Here is a 12,500-nt window from a genome sequence, read left to right on the forward strand (position 1 = left end):
AGCGGCCATGTGAGCTTTAACGTGATTTATGTCAGAGCTGCTTCTGTTCAGCTGTCATCAAGGCTGTGAATGTTTATTTCTGCTGTAAGTTGGATGTTTAATGTGGGGGTCTCTGGGGATTGACTCGCTTTTAGAGGCAGCCTCAAGTGGCCGTTTGAGGAAGTGCAGTTTTTGGCACCTCAGGCCCAAAGTTCAGTCCGACTAAACACCTTAAAGCAGAGTTAAATTTTAATTCAACCTCTGACTTTATGTATTTTTGTGTTTCCTCCATCAGACCTTCCACTCGCCTTCCTGCGAGTCTGTCATGGAAATTTCCATTGTCTGCTTACCTGCCGGTCCATCTGTCCACCTGTGTGTGTGTGTGTGTGTGTGTGTGTGTGTGTGTGTGACACTGAACATACGCTCGAGGAACAGAGCGCACACACAGATTCCGCACAGCAGGACACGCGCGCCGTTGTTGCGGGAAGGTCAGTCTGGCTGTGTTTGGACGTCGGACGGTGGCTGACAGGTGTCACACAGCACCAGGTAACACACCTTGTTTTGTTCTCGCTCTGTCAGCTGCTCAGCACCCGTCCACCTCCCGAAAACAAAGATGCAGACAGACGCATAAAAACACACAGACAGTGTGTACAGACACACACATCTACACTGACAGTACGTGTTCATGTGTGTGTGTGTGATGTGTTTGCGAATGTCCGCCCCATTTAAAATAGATCATTTATTTATCAGACGGAGGTCATTGAAATCTGGGTGAACGAGTCGCAGTCAAACTTAAATATTCTCACTTTTCTCATAAAACATCAAATAAACATTTTAATCAGACATCACACAAACACTCTGAGCGTCACAGCACTGGAAATACGTCTAATATCACGTCAAACAGTCACTTCAGCGCCGCACTTGAAGAATCCTTGGCACGTCGAAGCGTCCGTTTCCCCTCCGCTCAGAGCACCGAACACACGTTCAGCCTCTCGGACTTTAGCCTACAGCAGTTAGCCTGATGCTCCATCAGAAACACACACTGAGGCCGTTCTATGGCAGTCTGCTAACACTGCCACTGCTCTCACATGAAATAAGATGAAGCACAATGCTACCAGCTAACATCTGCTTCCACATGTTGGCAAGAGCAAAGCCAGGCCTTGATTTGAGCAGATAACATATTTGAGCCACGGCGAGCCGACAGGACGGCGGATCGGCCGTTCTGCTTCAGCTGCTGGACGTGAGCCGTGTGTTCACGGCAGCCTTTGATAAATGAGCGTCCTTGAAAGGGAAGAAAGCCTTCAGGGATCTGTGGAGTCTGAAAGATCACGTGAGCACACAGACCGCTCCGTGACTAAAAGAGCGTTTCAGAAAGACGTCTTCTCAGAGTCTGACTGAGCGACGCTGGACGCTGACACGATCAACACGTGATGAGACACAAACCGCCACAGCCGTTTATAAGTACATTATGTACAGGCCATAAAAACACTACATGCCATAAAAGTACTACTGCCAATGTTCTGTGAGAAAAACTACTAATGTCATGTTGAACTGCACTTGTATGTAGTTTATAAAAATACTATTTCAATATGGATCATAAACAGTTTTACTGCACAGCTGAGCAAAAATATACAACAACTTAAAGTGCAGCAGATATGAAGATGAGCTGGATCATGTGAGCGTGTGTTAGCACTGATAACAGCAGTGAAGACGAGTTTATGATGCAGAAACGGGAAAAACATGTATTTATATACTCAGTTATATCTTTAAAGAGCATCTTTTCTCTGAGTTTTACTCTCATCCTGATTCTTCATGTGTGTTTAACCTGCTGCTGCAACAGAAGAATTTCCCAAACTGGGATCAATTAAGTGAAGTCTAAGAAGAAAGAGAGGGGAGATTAAAGAGGAGAGAGGAAAACAGAAGAGACGGAGAAGAAGAAGAAGAAGAAGAAGAAGAAGAAGAAGAAGAAGAAGAAGAAGAAGAAGAAGAAGAAGAAGAAGACGCAGAGACAAAAATAGAGTGTGTGCAGTGAGCTGTCAGCGGTGGAAGTGCAGTGAATTCAGCTGGATGCATCAGTCCAGGTGTTGTTACCGGCCCGGAGCGACCAGCATGCACCTCCCTCTCTCCTCCTGTGTGTGTGTGTGTGTGTGTGTGTGTGTGTGTGTGTATGCGCGTGTGTTTGTGCTGACGGAGAGGAAAAGTTCTCACTTAAACAACAATGAGGAAGCCCAGAGGCTCCGACCTTCCACTGACGGATTAACGCTCACATCAAGGCACACTGGCATGCGTGTAAACAGGTACACACACACACACGCACACACACACACACACACACGGACCTCCTCCTGTGTCCTTCACCTCCAGCCAATCATCAAAGGGCTCACGAGGCCCTCTGGGAGGATTTAAAGGGTTTTAATGGAGAGAACTTGAGCAGCACTATTGGTCTTTGCTTTAACGCCAATTATGAAAAGTTGGGAGAGAAAGAGGAAAGAGGCATTAAAGAGGGAAGGAGGCACATTTCCAAACCAGTGTTAACCAAAGGTGGAGTTATGGTGCTGTGTTCAGGTGCAGCGTGACAGCGAAGCCCCGCAGGCTGGGCCGTAGCCAACACGCGTGACATTACACCTGTATGTGATAACAGAGGACGCGAGGCCAGAGCTGAGGACGCTAACGTGCTGCAGCCACAGCGCCTTGTTTCAGCCTCTTTCTGGACTCTGCCTGAAAGTTAAAGCAGCGTTTTGTCACTGTGGTATTAACTTCACTGGAACAAAGAGGGTCTCCAAACGAGGAAAACCTGACCGTCAAACTTCTTATGCTGTGCTCCAGAATATTAAACTGCACTGATCGATCGTCTCATCAACAGGCTCTGGCAAAACTGAGCTCGCTCGTCAATATTTAGTAGAGAAAGCAGCAAAGTGAGTGCAGGGATCTCTGAAACGTTTCCGTTGTGTCCTCACACTAAACAACACAACAATGTAAGAAAACAGAGACGAGCTGCTCCCCCGTTCAGCAGCGTGCTTCTGTTGTCCGTATTGATGTGCACTATATGGAAGAGCAGCTCCTCCATTCTTAGTGCAATGCATTGTGGGACAAGACTGTCAGCTGAAAAATCAGGTCTGCACACGACGTCTCTGCAGGGTTCACATCGGAAAAGAAAACAGCTCGAATGAACGTGCTGGGTTCAGCTTTGGACCGTCTGCTGGTGTTTAACCCTCGGCGAGCGGGGCCTCTTCTTCTCTGTTTGCGTGTGCTGTGAACTGTGACTTCCTCAACATCCTCAAAGGAGTCGCCGCCAAAAGGAAGCGAGCATCCGTCAGCCGACAGGCGCTCGGCGAGGGCCGAGCCGTCCGTCCATGAAAGGTGCAGCGTGTAACCAAACCTGCAGCTCAGGCAGAGACGAGTCTCTGTGGACAGACACCTGATTCTGTCACCGCTCACGGAGGAGAAATGACTCAGCAGAAAAGAGGCTGAGGAACAAGACAAACACAGAGCTAATGTGTCGACGAGGAGCAGATATCATCTCTGAGGGAAGCGCTCTGATGCGAGCTCGTTGTTCTGTTGTTGTTCAGGCAGCGGGGGACGTCGTTCAGCCAGAAGCTTGGAAATGAAACCTAAATGAAGAACAACAGCTGCTTCGCCCAAGTGCCCTTGAGGAGGAGAGCGAGGAGAAAACTGTTTTTCTACTTCATTTGTTCAGGCACAGTCTGATTTCATTCAGAATTTGCTGCTAAGAAACGTACGAGAAGCGCCAAGAAGACGAGTAAAGATGTCGTCTTCGGCGGCCGTGAGCACGAAGCGGTGTGACGGATGAGAAACGGACACAGATCTGAAGAGCCGATCGACTTCAACACTGAAGGGAAAACACAGTTCGCTCTGACGTCAGCTTCTCCACACGCACCTGCTGCATGCAAACAGCAGCTCACGCCTGATCAGATTCAGTCAGTACCCTGATATTTCATGGTAACATGTATTGTTCCTTACTGCTGCAGAAGCTGCAGCTTCACACACATTTGTCCATGAGAGGCAGCGCAGGCCTGGTCTTTGTCTGGGAGCCTCCACTCACTGCTCGCAGTTATTCCAAAGCACGGCTGTCTGATTTGTTCATTTCGGGGACGTAGTGAGCGCTCTTCCCTCTGCAAACCTTTACTGAATCTGGGCCTGAAGCCCCGCGAGCTGCAGGACTGTTGTTCAGCAGCTGAACTCTGACCGAGCTGTGAGAGGCGAAGATGAAAGAGAGTTTCTCCACAGGGTGTAATACAGGATGAGAGAAGAGAGAAAACAAGAATCTGTGTCCAAAGTCACCAAAAGAATTGAAAACTTTGAGAGTTCAGAAACGACTTCCTGCTAAACGTTAGCTTTCTGCCACATTCACCTGCAGCTCAAGTGACAACAGATCAGGGAAAAGGAGTCTGCAGCCATCTTCTACCGACGAGCGCTTCAGTTCAGCTCCTGGACACTGAATCCTGCTCTGGGTGCAGTGATTCTGATCACCCAGCAGCCACTGGGCCACTGTCTGCAGCTCTGAGCATCAGTGATTGGTCGAACTCAAGCCGACCTCCTAAGACCTTAACGACAAATAGCTTTTTGATTAAATAACCAATCAGCATTGAGAGTGTCCGCAGAAAGCTCCTTCCTTCTGTCTCCTTTCCAACGTCAGAGACGGTGATACACACATGACCGAGGAAAAGGTGCTTCAGCATCTCGAACGCGGCCGTCCGCTGCGATCGTCGCCGCCCTCTGCGAGGCGGAGGTGAAGATAATCAGCGCTGCTCCGTATCTGCATCTACATCTGCGTGGATCGTCTCTGAGCTGTGAGGACGTGCAGACGGAGAACACATCGTGATAATAAATAGTCTCGCTGCTCTATTGTTCATCCAAGAGCTGTAAAATCAAAACCCAGAGAACACAATACCTGCACTAATAACAGACTTCACAAATTTATTGTCTCCATTGCGTTTATTAAATCCTCCTTTATTTTTCCACCACTTCTCCCTCTCTCTCTCTCCTCTGTTCATTCATTTATTCATCCCCTGTGGTTTCTGTTCTAAGCGAGTGGAGATGATCGTTTTCTCTGCGCTTTAGGCCTCTGAGCGCTGGTTCCCATTAGCAGCGAGCTAAAATCTGTCACAGACTGAGAGCCTTTTGTTCAGGACGCCTGCTCGTCGCTCCTATCAGCAACCAAAACCCTCTAAAGCTCTGCGGCAAAGAGGCTTCTCTAATGTGGCGACATGATGTTGGGATGAATACGTCTGAATAGATCCAAAATGATGAGAGCCCAGAGTACAAAAGCATCTAAAATATACGTATCACACACGGAGATATTCCTGGAGCAACCATTGTTGTTCTCAACCTCTGGAGATGAAATGACAAAACGCTCAAATCATCACTAATCAGCGTGCTTCAAAGCAAAGAAAAGAAGCTTATTAGAAAGAAATACTGAAACTTTTCCAACTTACATCTCAGCACAGAAAAAGTTTGGCTGTTTGTGTTTAACGTGGAAAATGTCTGAGCGCAGGAGGCCGGGTCTGAAAGGACGTCTTCTCCAGTCCCTGTGTGGCTCCTCTTGATGGTCGAGGACTAAATGAACACGTTTTCTTCCCACTAATGAACCAAATGTGCAGCTGTGCAGCAGTCAAATCATTTCCAAAATTAAGAGCAGTTTCTTTAATTTCTAACATAATAATTTTGGAGGTTTCCCTGAAAGCATCTTTAATTACAGCGACCAGAGCCGAGTGTTTTCTTCTGAAGGGATGATTCATTTCACACCCATACATGAGAACTAAAACATCATTCAAGCAGAGTTTGATTGTCGTTTGGCTAGAAGAGGATCAAAAACCCACAAAACTAAACAGAGGGACTATTTGCACCTGGCAGCTATTCGACTCCTTAGACCTGGACCAGCAGACCACCTGGGGATGAGGCTGTGCTCGATGAAGGGTCAAACACAGGAGACCTGCTCCAAGTCTGTGTCAATACAAAATTTAACGTTTTTCAACTTAGATGACTTCTTATTTTTTAGCTTTCAGTCTCCGTTTGATAAGTTTGAGGCACAAAAACTACTTGACTCAAGTAGAACAAGATCCAGGAAGAACCCCATCACTGCAGGTGGTGCAGAGGAGAAGAACAAACGCAACAACATCTTCATTCCAGACAAGTCCGGAGCTTCTGAGAAACTCAGGAGGACTTTCAACAAACACCACATCCCCTACGACAGAAACTGGTCCACCAGAGAGGCCGCATGCCCCAACACAAGAAGAGCTGCTGTCTGCAGTCCAACGCAGGGAGGACACTTCTGATCAGGTCAGAATCACCTGAGACTGACACGGACGACCGCGTCGAGCGAGGACAGACGGCCGTCCCTCGGCAGAGGACGAGGTCTATGACACCACCACCACAACGCCATGTCACCTCTTCACAGGAGATTGAACAGCGACCTTTCGTTAACACCCGGCCTCAGCCGACTCCAACAACCCCGCTACAACAGGCAGGAGCGCCGAGGAACCAGGTGGTACCAACGACCCTGAAAACGGCCCCACAGAGACCCCTGGGACCCCCCAGCAGTCAGTCAGAGCTGAAGACGCCCTTTGGATGTGAGGCGAAACGGTTTCAACTTCCCATGACCTGAGCTTGGCCTCGATCAACCCTGCCGGGGTAACGATGACTGAGAGGCGTCACAGACGAAAGATCTCCTCCAATACAGGAAGCAGAAACACGGCGGGCTGCTTCCCTCCGCCGGCGTTCGCCATGTGAAAATGTTTTGCTTCTATATGACAGAAGAGTCTGCTTTTAATTTTGGAGCGACACACGAATCCTCAACAATGGCCGAGTGTGTGAAAGACGGCGTTCACAAAGGACGGACGCTCTGGGACGCGTCTTTAACGCAACCATTCAGGCAGCAGAGAGCAGCTTGATTCTGTTGTGTGAATTGAGCGATCGGCAGTCAAATTGCAGTTTGTGGATATTGTCTGAATGTGTTTCTCCTCTCTGGGGAGCAGACTCAGTCTTACTGCATCCAAACTGTTTACCAGCCGAAAAGCAATCACGCCGTTAAAAATGAATGCTGCCATACAGCACAGAGGAGGAGACACGGAGACATAAAATCCCTCAGTTATCAGCCAGAGGTGGACAGACAGACGGACAGATAGCTCAAATATTCAATCATCTGTTTGATAAACTGGTGTTAACCATGACGGTGAATGTTATCACATTCTCTCATTTCATATTTAAGGTCTTCATATTTATCAAGTTCCCCCTAAAAACATGACCTTTAAACTTGTCATAAACATATTGTCCTGAACAGCGGTGTCCCACAGGGCTGCGTCCTGAGTCCACTCCAATACTCCCAGTCATCACCTACATCTGCATCAGGTTTACGGACGGCAGCGGTCGGCCGACAGGGAGCAGGTCCAGCACCTACAACCTGGTCGTCAACACGGGCGGAGGTCTCCAGCTTTAAGTTACTGGGTGTCAACACCACTGAGGTCCTGTCCTAAAGATGGCACACCAGCATCTCTTCTTCTGCTCCACCTGTCAGCTGCCATCAAGAGCATCCTTACAGCCGTATCACGGTGGCAATGGCTCTGTCTCAGACCATCATCAGGGACCCCTCTCACCACAGACGGCCCTCTGAGGCCTTCCAGGACCAGCAGGCTTCATCGTCACGTCTACTTAAAGTAAACCTTTACTGTTAACTCTGCTTCTTACCCAAAAACACACGTACATCACTCTGCACTTCACTGCTCTTTGCACCTTTGATTGGACACGAACACACATCTGGTCTCAGTACTTGTTCTGAGTACAGACAGTACTTCTGGATCTAAGCTAACAGCCACGCTCGCAGCTTCTTCCTGCACCATCCTGACTTAAAGGATGTCAGTAACAGAAAGTTATTTCCAAATCTGAGAGTTTCTAAAAGTTCTCATTACTGTATGTCCTTTTAAAGAATCACCAGCAACAAATGAGGCAAGACGTCTTTACGCTCGCAACCCCGTTCACATCCGAGAGCCCATAAACGCTATTAGCCCCGGATGGAACCACCCACACGCTATCAGAGCTATCTGCTGTTAGCTTTCATTGCCTATAAAACCATTGTTATTGCTGAGCAGCTGAGCTGAAGCCTTGCTCTGCTTTACAGCTGCTGCAGGCAGTCACAGCGTCCTCGTCTCTGCTTTAACAGCAGCAGGGATGTCCTTGATAAGGCCGTCTTTGGCTGGCATACAGATGTGTCCTCCCTCACCAGGAGGCGAACACGTACCAACACACAAGAACACACAACAGATGCACACAGGACGGAAACAAACAGGACGGAGACGGCGCTTATTAACTGCATCACATGAGTGTCACCATGTTTTGTCCCTCTGTGTCCTCAGTTTAACAGAAGATTCACGTCTTTGGTTGTAAACCGTGTGTTTATTTGCTGACTCAGTCGTCATTAATAGTTGATTTAACTGCAGCCTGTCAACACGACACCTCATCTCTCATTGGGTTATTCAGTGCATGGAGGTGTTTCCTCCAGCCAGAGCATCTCCACCCAACTGTCAGGGCATGGATGTATGAGGGGATGCTTCCACCCACATGAGCCCTCCGTCACAGTTCATACTCCTGTAGATTCAGCATCATGTGGAGCCTGATGAGTTTATTTTATGGACCAGGATCATTTTTTGTACCTGATCGTGGAATTAAAGGTCAAAGTGACGACAGACTAATAACACAACATGTGACGAGTTTGTATGTGTGCAGCTGCATTTCCAGAAAGACACAAGAGCAGAACAAAAAAAAGAGCTAACTCACCTGTACACACACACACACACACACACACACACACACACACACACACACACACACACACCTATCAGAGACAGCTGGTGGCCGACACAGAAGATCGACATGCCTGTCACACTTTCTTGGTGTACTCTGTCAGTAACTCTGCAAACACCAACACACACACACACCAACACACACACACACCAACACACACATAGCTGTCCATCTATTGTGTGTGTTTATAGAGAGTGTGTGTGTGTGTGTGTGTGTGTGTGTGTGTGTGTGTGTGTGTGTGCGTGTGTGTGCATGTTCTAGTCTGTCAGACAGCATCAAAACCAGTAGATTCAAAGTTCAACCACTAACCCACTAACCTGTGCTCGCTTCAGTGTGTGAGACACACTGTGTGTGTGTGTGTGTGTGTGTGTGTGTGTGTGTGTGTGTGTGTGTGTGTGTGTGTGTGTGTGTGTGTTGGCCTTGTTAAGGATCCATTTCTAACTCGGGCAGATTCAATATTTATCAAATAGAGACGCAGGTGTCGACTGCTGGATCTGAAATTGCTACTGAGGGATGAAAGAGAGAGAGGGGGAGAGGGGGAGGGAGGGAGAGAGAAGGGGAGAGACAGACAGACAGACAGACACACAGACAGACAGACAGACAGACAGACAGACAGACACACAGATCTTCCTGCAGTCGACTCCCACTTTTGAGTGTTGACACCTAAAAGCTGACAGACTGAGTCTTTTGTCTCCTCAGACATTCTCCAGCTCTTCGGTCGAATCCATCACATCGTCTGTTCAGACCTGATTCATCGTCACACTTAAAGGGCCAGTGTGAAGGATTCAGTGCCATCTAGTGGTGAGTCTGCAGACTGCAACCGACCAATGCGTCTCGCCTCACTCTCCCTTTCAAAGCGTGGAGAAGCTACGATGACCACGAACCCCATAAAAAACATGGAAGCTGCTCTGTGGAGCCAGCGTCCGGTTTGTCCTCTCTGGGCTCCTGTAGAAACATGGCCGACTCGTGGAAGAGGACTCGCTCCCTCTGCAGATTTAAAGAGGACTTGACATGAAGGAGACTCACCTGATTTGGAGAGTTTCAGCGTTTCTGTATCAGGGGGAACCAATCAGGAACGAGTCCGGCTGTGACGCGATGACCCGATTCGATCTGCAACAGCCTGAAAAACAAACAAAATTTTTTTTTTGGAATTTTGGAAAATTAAAGCGAACTGATCTGAATCACATCCAAGCTCCTGTGAAACATCAGAACATTCATGACGGCACAGACAATACACCGTACACATACACGTGTACTTATACACAGGAAGTACGTCCTTAGGTTTACTGATGCAGGGACCTCTGACCAATCAGACGAGCCGTGACGAACAGACACTGAGGCTTTGAGACATTTCACCAGAAAAGAAACTGTGATAATCATTCATCAAAGAGACATTTCATGATGAATCTCTGGAAACGTCCGGACCCTCAGATGAGAGACAGGAGCTGCAGGGACGCCTCCAGCGTCCACACTCACCTGTGATCCATCACACGCTTTGTTTAGCAGTAACACCTGTCACCTGGCTACGAAGGTTCAGACAACTTTACACTGACAGAACAGCTGAAAGCCGAAGACAACGATGGGGGCGGTTTAACACACCTGTCCTTCGTTCACGGTCACAAACACTCATCTAATCCAACCAACCACGTCCTTCGCTGCTAAGATGATGTCTACACTCTGAACTCTGACATGATACTTTGTGCTGAGTCAACTGAAAGCGACATGACGTGATTTTAGCTTCTTTTTGCTGCTGAAAGTTTAATTTTAGCTCGACTATAAACACTCGAGTTTTCATCTTTTTGGAGGGTTTTTAAGATAAGACTTTATTTATTTTACTTCAGAGCCAGGCTGCATGAAAGGCTTTGAAAAAAGAAAAACTCACAGTTTGATCTGTGTGTCACATGATGCTTTTATTGCTGTGTTATTGTCTTATTGCCATGCACTGATTCAGGATTTGACTGATCCATAAAATGTCAGTCAGGGTCATCAGTTCACTCAGTGACAGAAGAGGAGTCCCTGAACTCTGACAGGCCAACGTCGAAACGGCCACCAAAGACTGAGATCTATTCAACGATCGAACCGGATCCGCTTCACTGCGTCCAGACATCTTCGTCCCTCGTCTTCAGCTCAGGACAGAAAGCAGCAGAGCGGTGTGGATGAATGCAGGGCGCCCTCCCCTCCTCCCCTCCTCCCCTCCCCCGGCGATGGTTACTGATATCGATGATGGCACACATCGAGGATGTCGACGCTTCAGTTTCAAACGAGCACGTCGGGACGGCCGAGTGTCGGCTCCAGAGGAAGCTCTCTGTGCTGCAGAGGCCAATACGTCTGCTTAATGAGACTGTGGTTCAGAGGCGGGCAGCACGGCCTTGTGGGAAGGATGCCTCTGCTGCTCTGGTCTTATTAAGATGAGAGGAGAGATAAGTGGACGGGAGAGTCGGCTGGCTTTGTTGACTGTCCAGCCCTCCTCTGTCTGCGGCCTGCTCGGCTGACGTTCTGCTCACTCGGCTGGAAACAAGCTTCTGGAGGAGTTTTGGCCGCAGTGACAGATGGAAGTTCGGCTCTGAGCTTGTGATTGGAACGATAACTGCACTTTTTTCATCTCCAGCAAATGGAAAGCGTGTCAGCGCTGAGCTGTTGTACCATTTTGTAGTGCCGTGCTCACTTCCTTAATATGTTTCCTGTTGAAACAGCACACTGGGAGATGGAGACGGGGATAGGAGGGTGGAGGAAAGTGGCAGCCTCCCACAAAGTTAAAGTCTGTCGGTCCATGTTGCCTGAACAGTCACACAAATCAAACCTTCCTCTTCTCTTCCAGGAAACAGCAGAACTACACTTCAAACTGCCCGTTTGCTGCGCTGAGAGAAGGAAGTGTCTGAAAAATGTTAGAATGATTAGCATTAAATTAGCTGCATACACTCATGCACTGAGTTTTCATTTAGCGCCATCATCAGGCCAAAATATGAATGTGTGTCCAACACTCTGCTTTATGATTATACCTGCCAAACTAACGGAATCACCATCAGCCACAGCTGCTTGTGCTCAGTGCTAATTGATGAATGTTAGCATGCTAACATTCGTCAATTAGATCAACTCAGACGAAGCAGAAGCAAACTTCATGTGCTGAAAGTCAGCGTGTTAGCTCGCTGCAGCTGTGGGGAAAGCAGAGCTGCTAACATGGCTGCACACTGTTCACGTGCTCTGAGACCAAGTCTTGTTGAATATGTGCTATTTGTCTCGAGACCGTAAAACCAAGCCAGCGCCTTCAGTCTGTCCCCCTGCTGGTTTTCACATCTGTATTAAAGGTTTAAAGGCTGAGATTTTCTAACTTCATCGCCTAAATGTGAAAAATGTCTTAATCCCTTCGATGGGAGCAACAGACCAGAAACTGGATGGAGCACATACAAAGACCTGATGAGTCTTTGAGGGCGGGGACATTCAGTCCTGAAGTGTCTGACACGTGAGCTACGAGCATGTTATTTCTGTTTGTCCTCAGGCAGCGGCCTCTAGTGGTCGCAGTGATTACGACGGGAGCAGAGGAGGAGGTCAGGTGACGCGGTGGAAAGAGGAGGCCGCTGTTCACCTCAACTTCAAGATCAGTAAACTGCCATCTTTACTGAAACCTAACCAAGTGGTGCCATTTCACTACATTACCGATGTGATGACGAAGGTCCAGTACAACCGTCACTGGCACTCTTCATCGG

At 48.1% G+C, this 12,500-nt stretch overlaps 1 protein-coding gene across 4 annotated transcripts in view; it reads right to left on the minus strand.

Moving 5' to 3' along the window:
* LOC143323135 (leucine-rich repeat and fibronectin type III domain-containing protein 1-like protein) overlaps positions 1-12,500 on the minus strand; it is a 252,813-nt gene that overhangs the window by 62,879 nt on the left and 177,434 nt on the right. For all 4 annotated transcript variants that reach the window (XM_076734778.1, XM_076734780.1, XM_076734777.1 and 1 more), the window contains exon 5: positions 9,823-9,916. The gene's annotated coding sequence lies outside the window, so the exon portion shown is untranslated. The remainder of the gene's footprint in view (positions 1-9,822; positions 9,917-12,500) is intronic.

Source organism: Chaetodon auriga, chromosome 7, assembly GCF_051107435.1.
Source record: "Chaetodon auriga isolate fChaAug3 chromosome 7, fChaAug3.hap1, whole genome shotgun sequence".
Lineage (NCBI taxonomy): Eukaryota > Metazoa > Chordata > Actinopteri > Chaetodontiformes > Chaetodontidae > Chaetodon > Chaetodon auriga.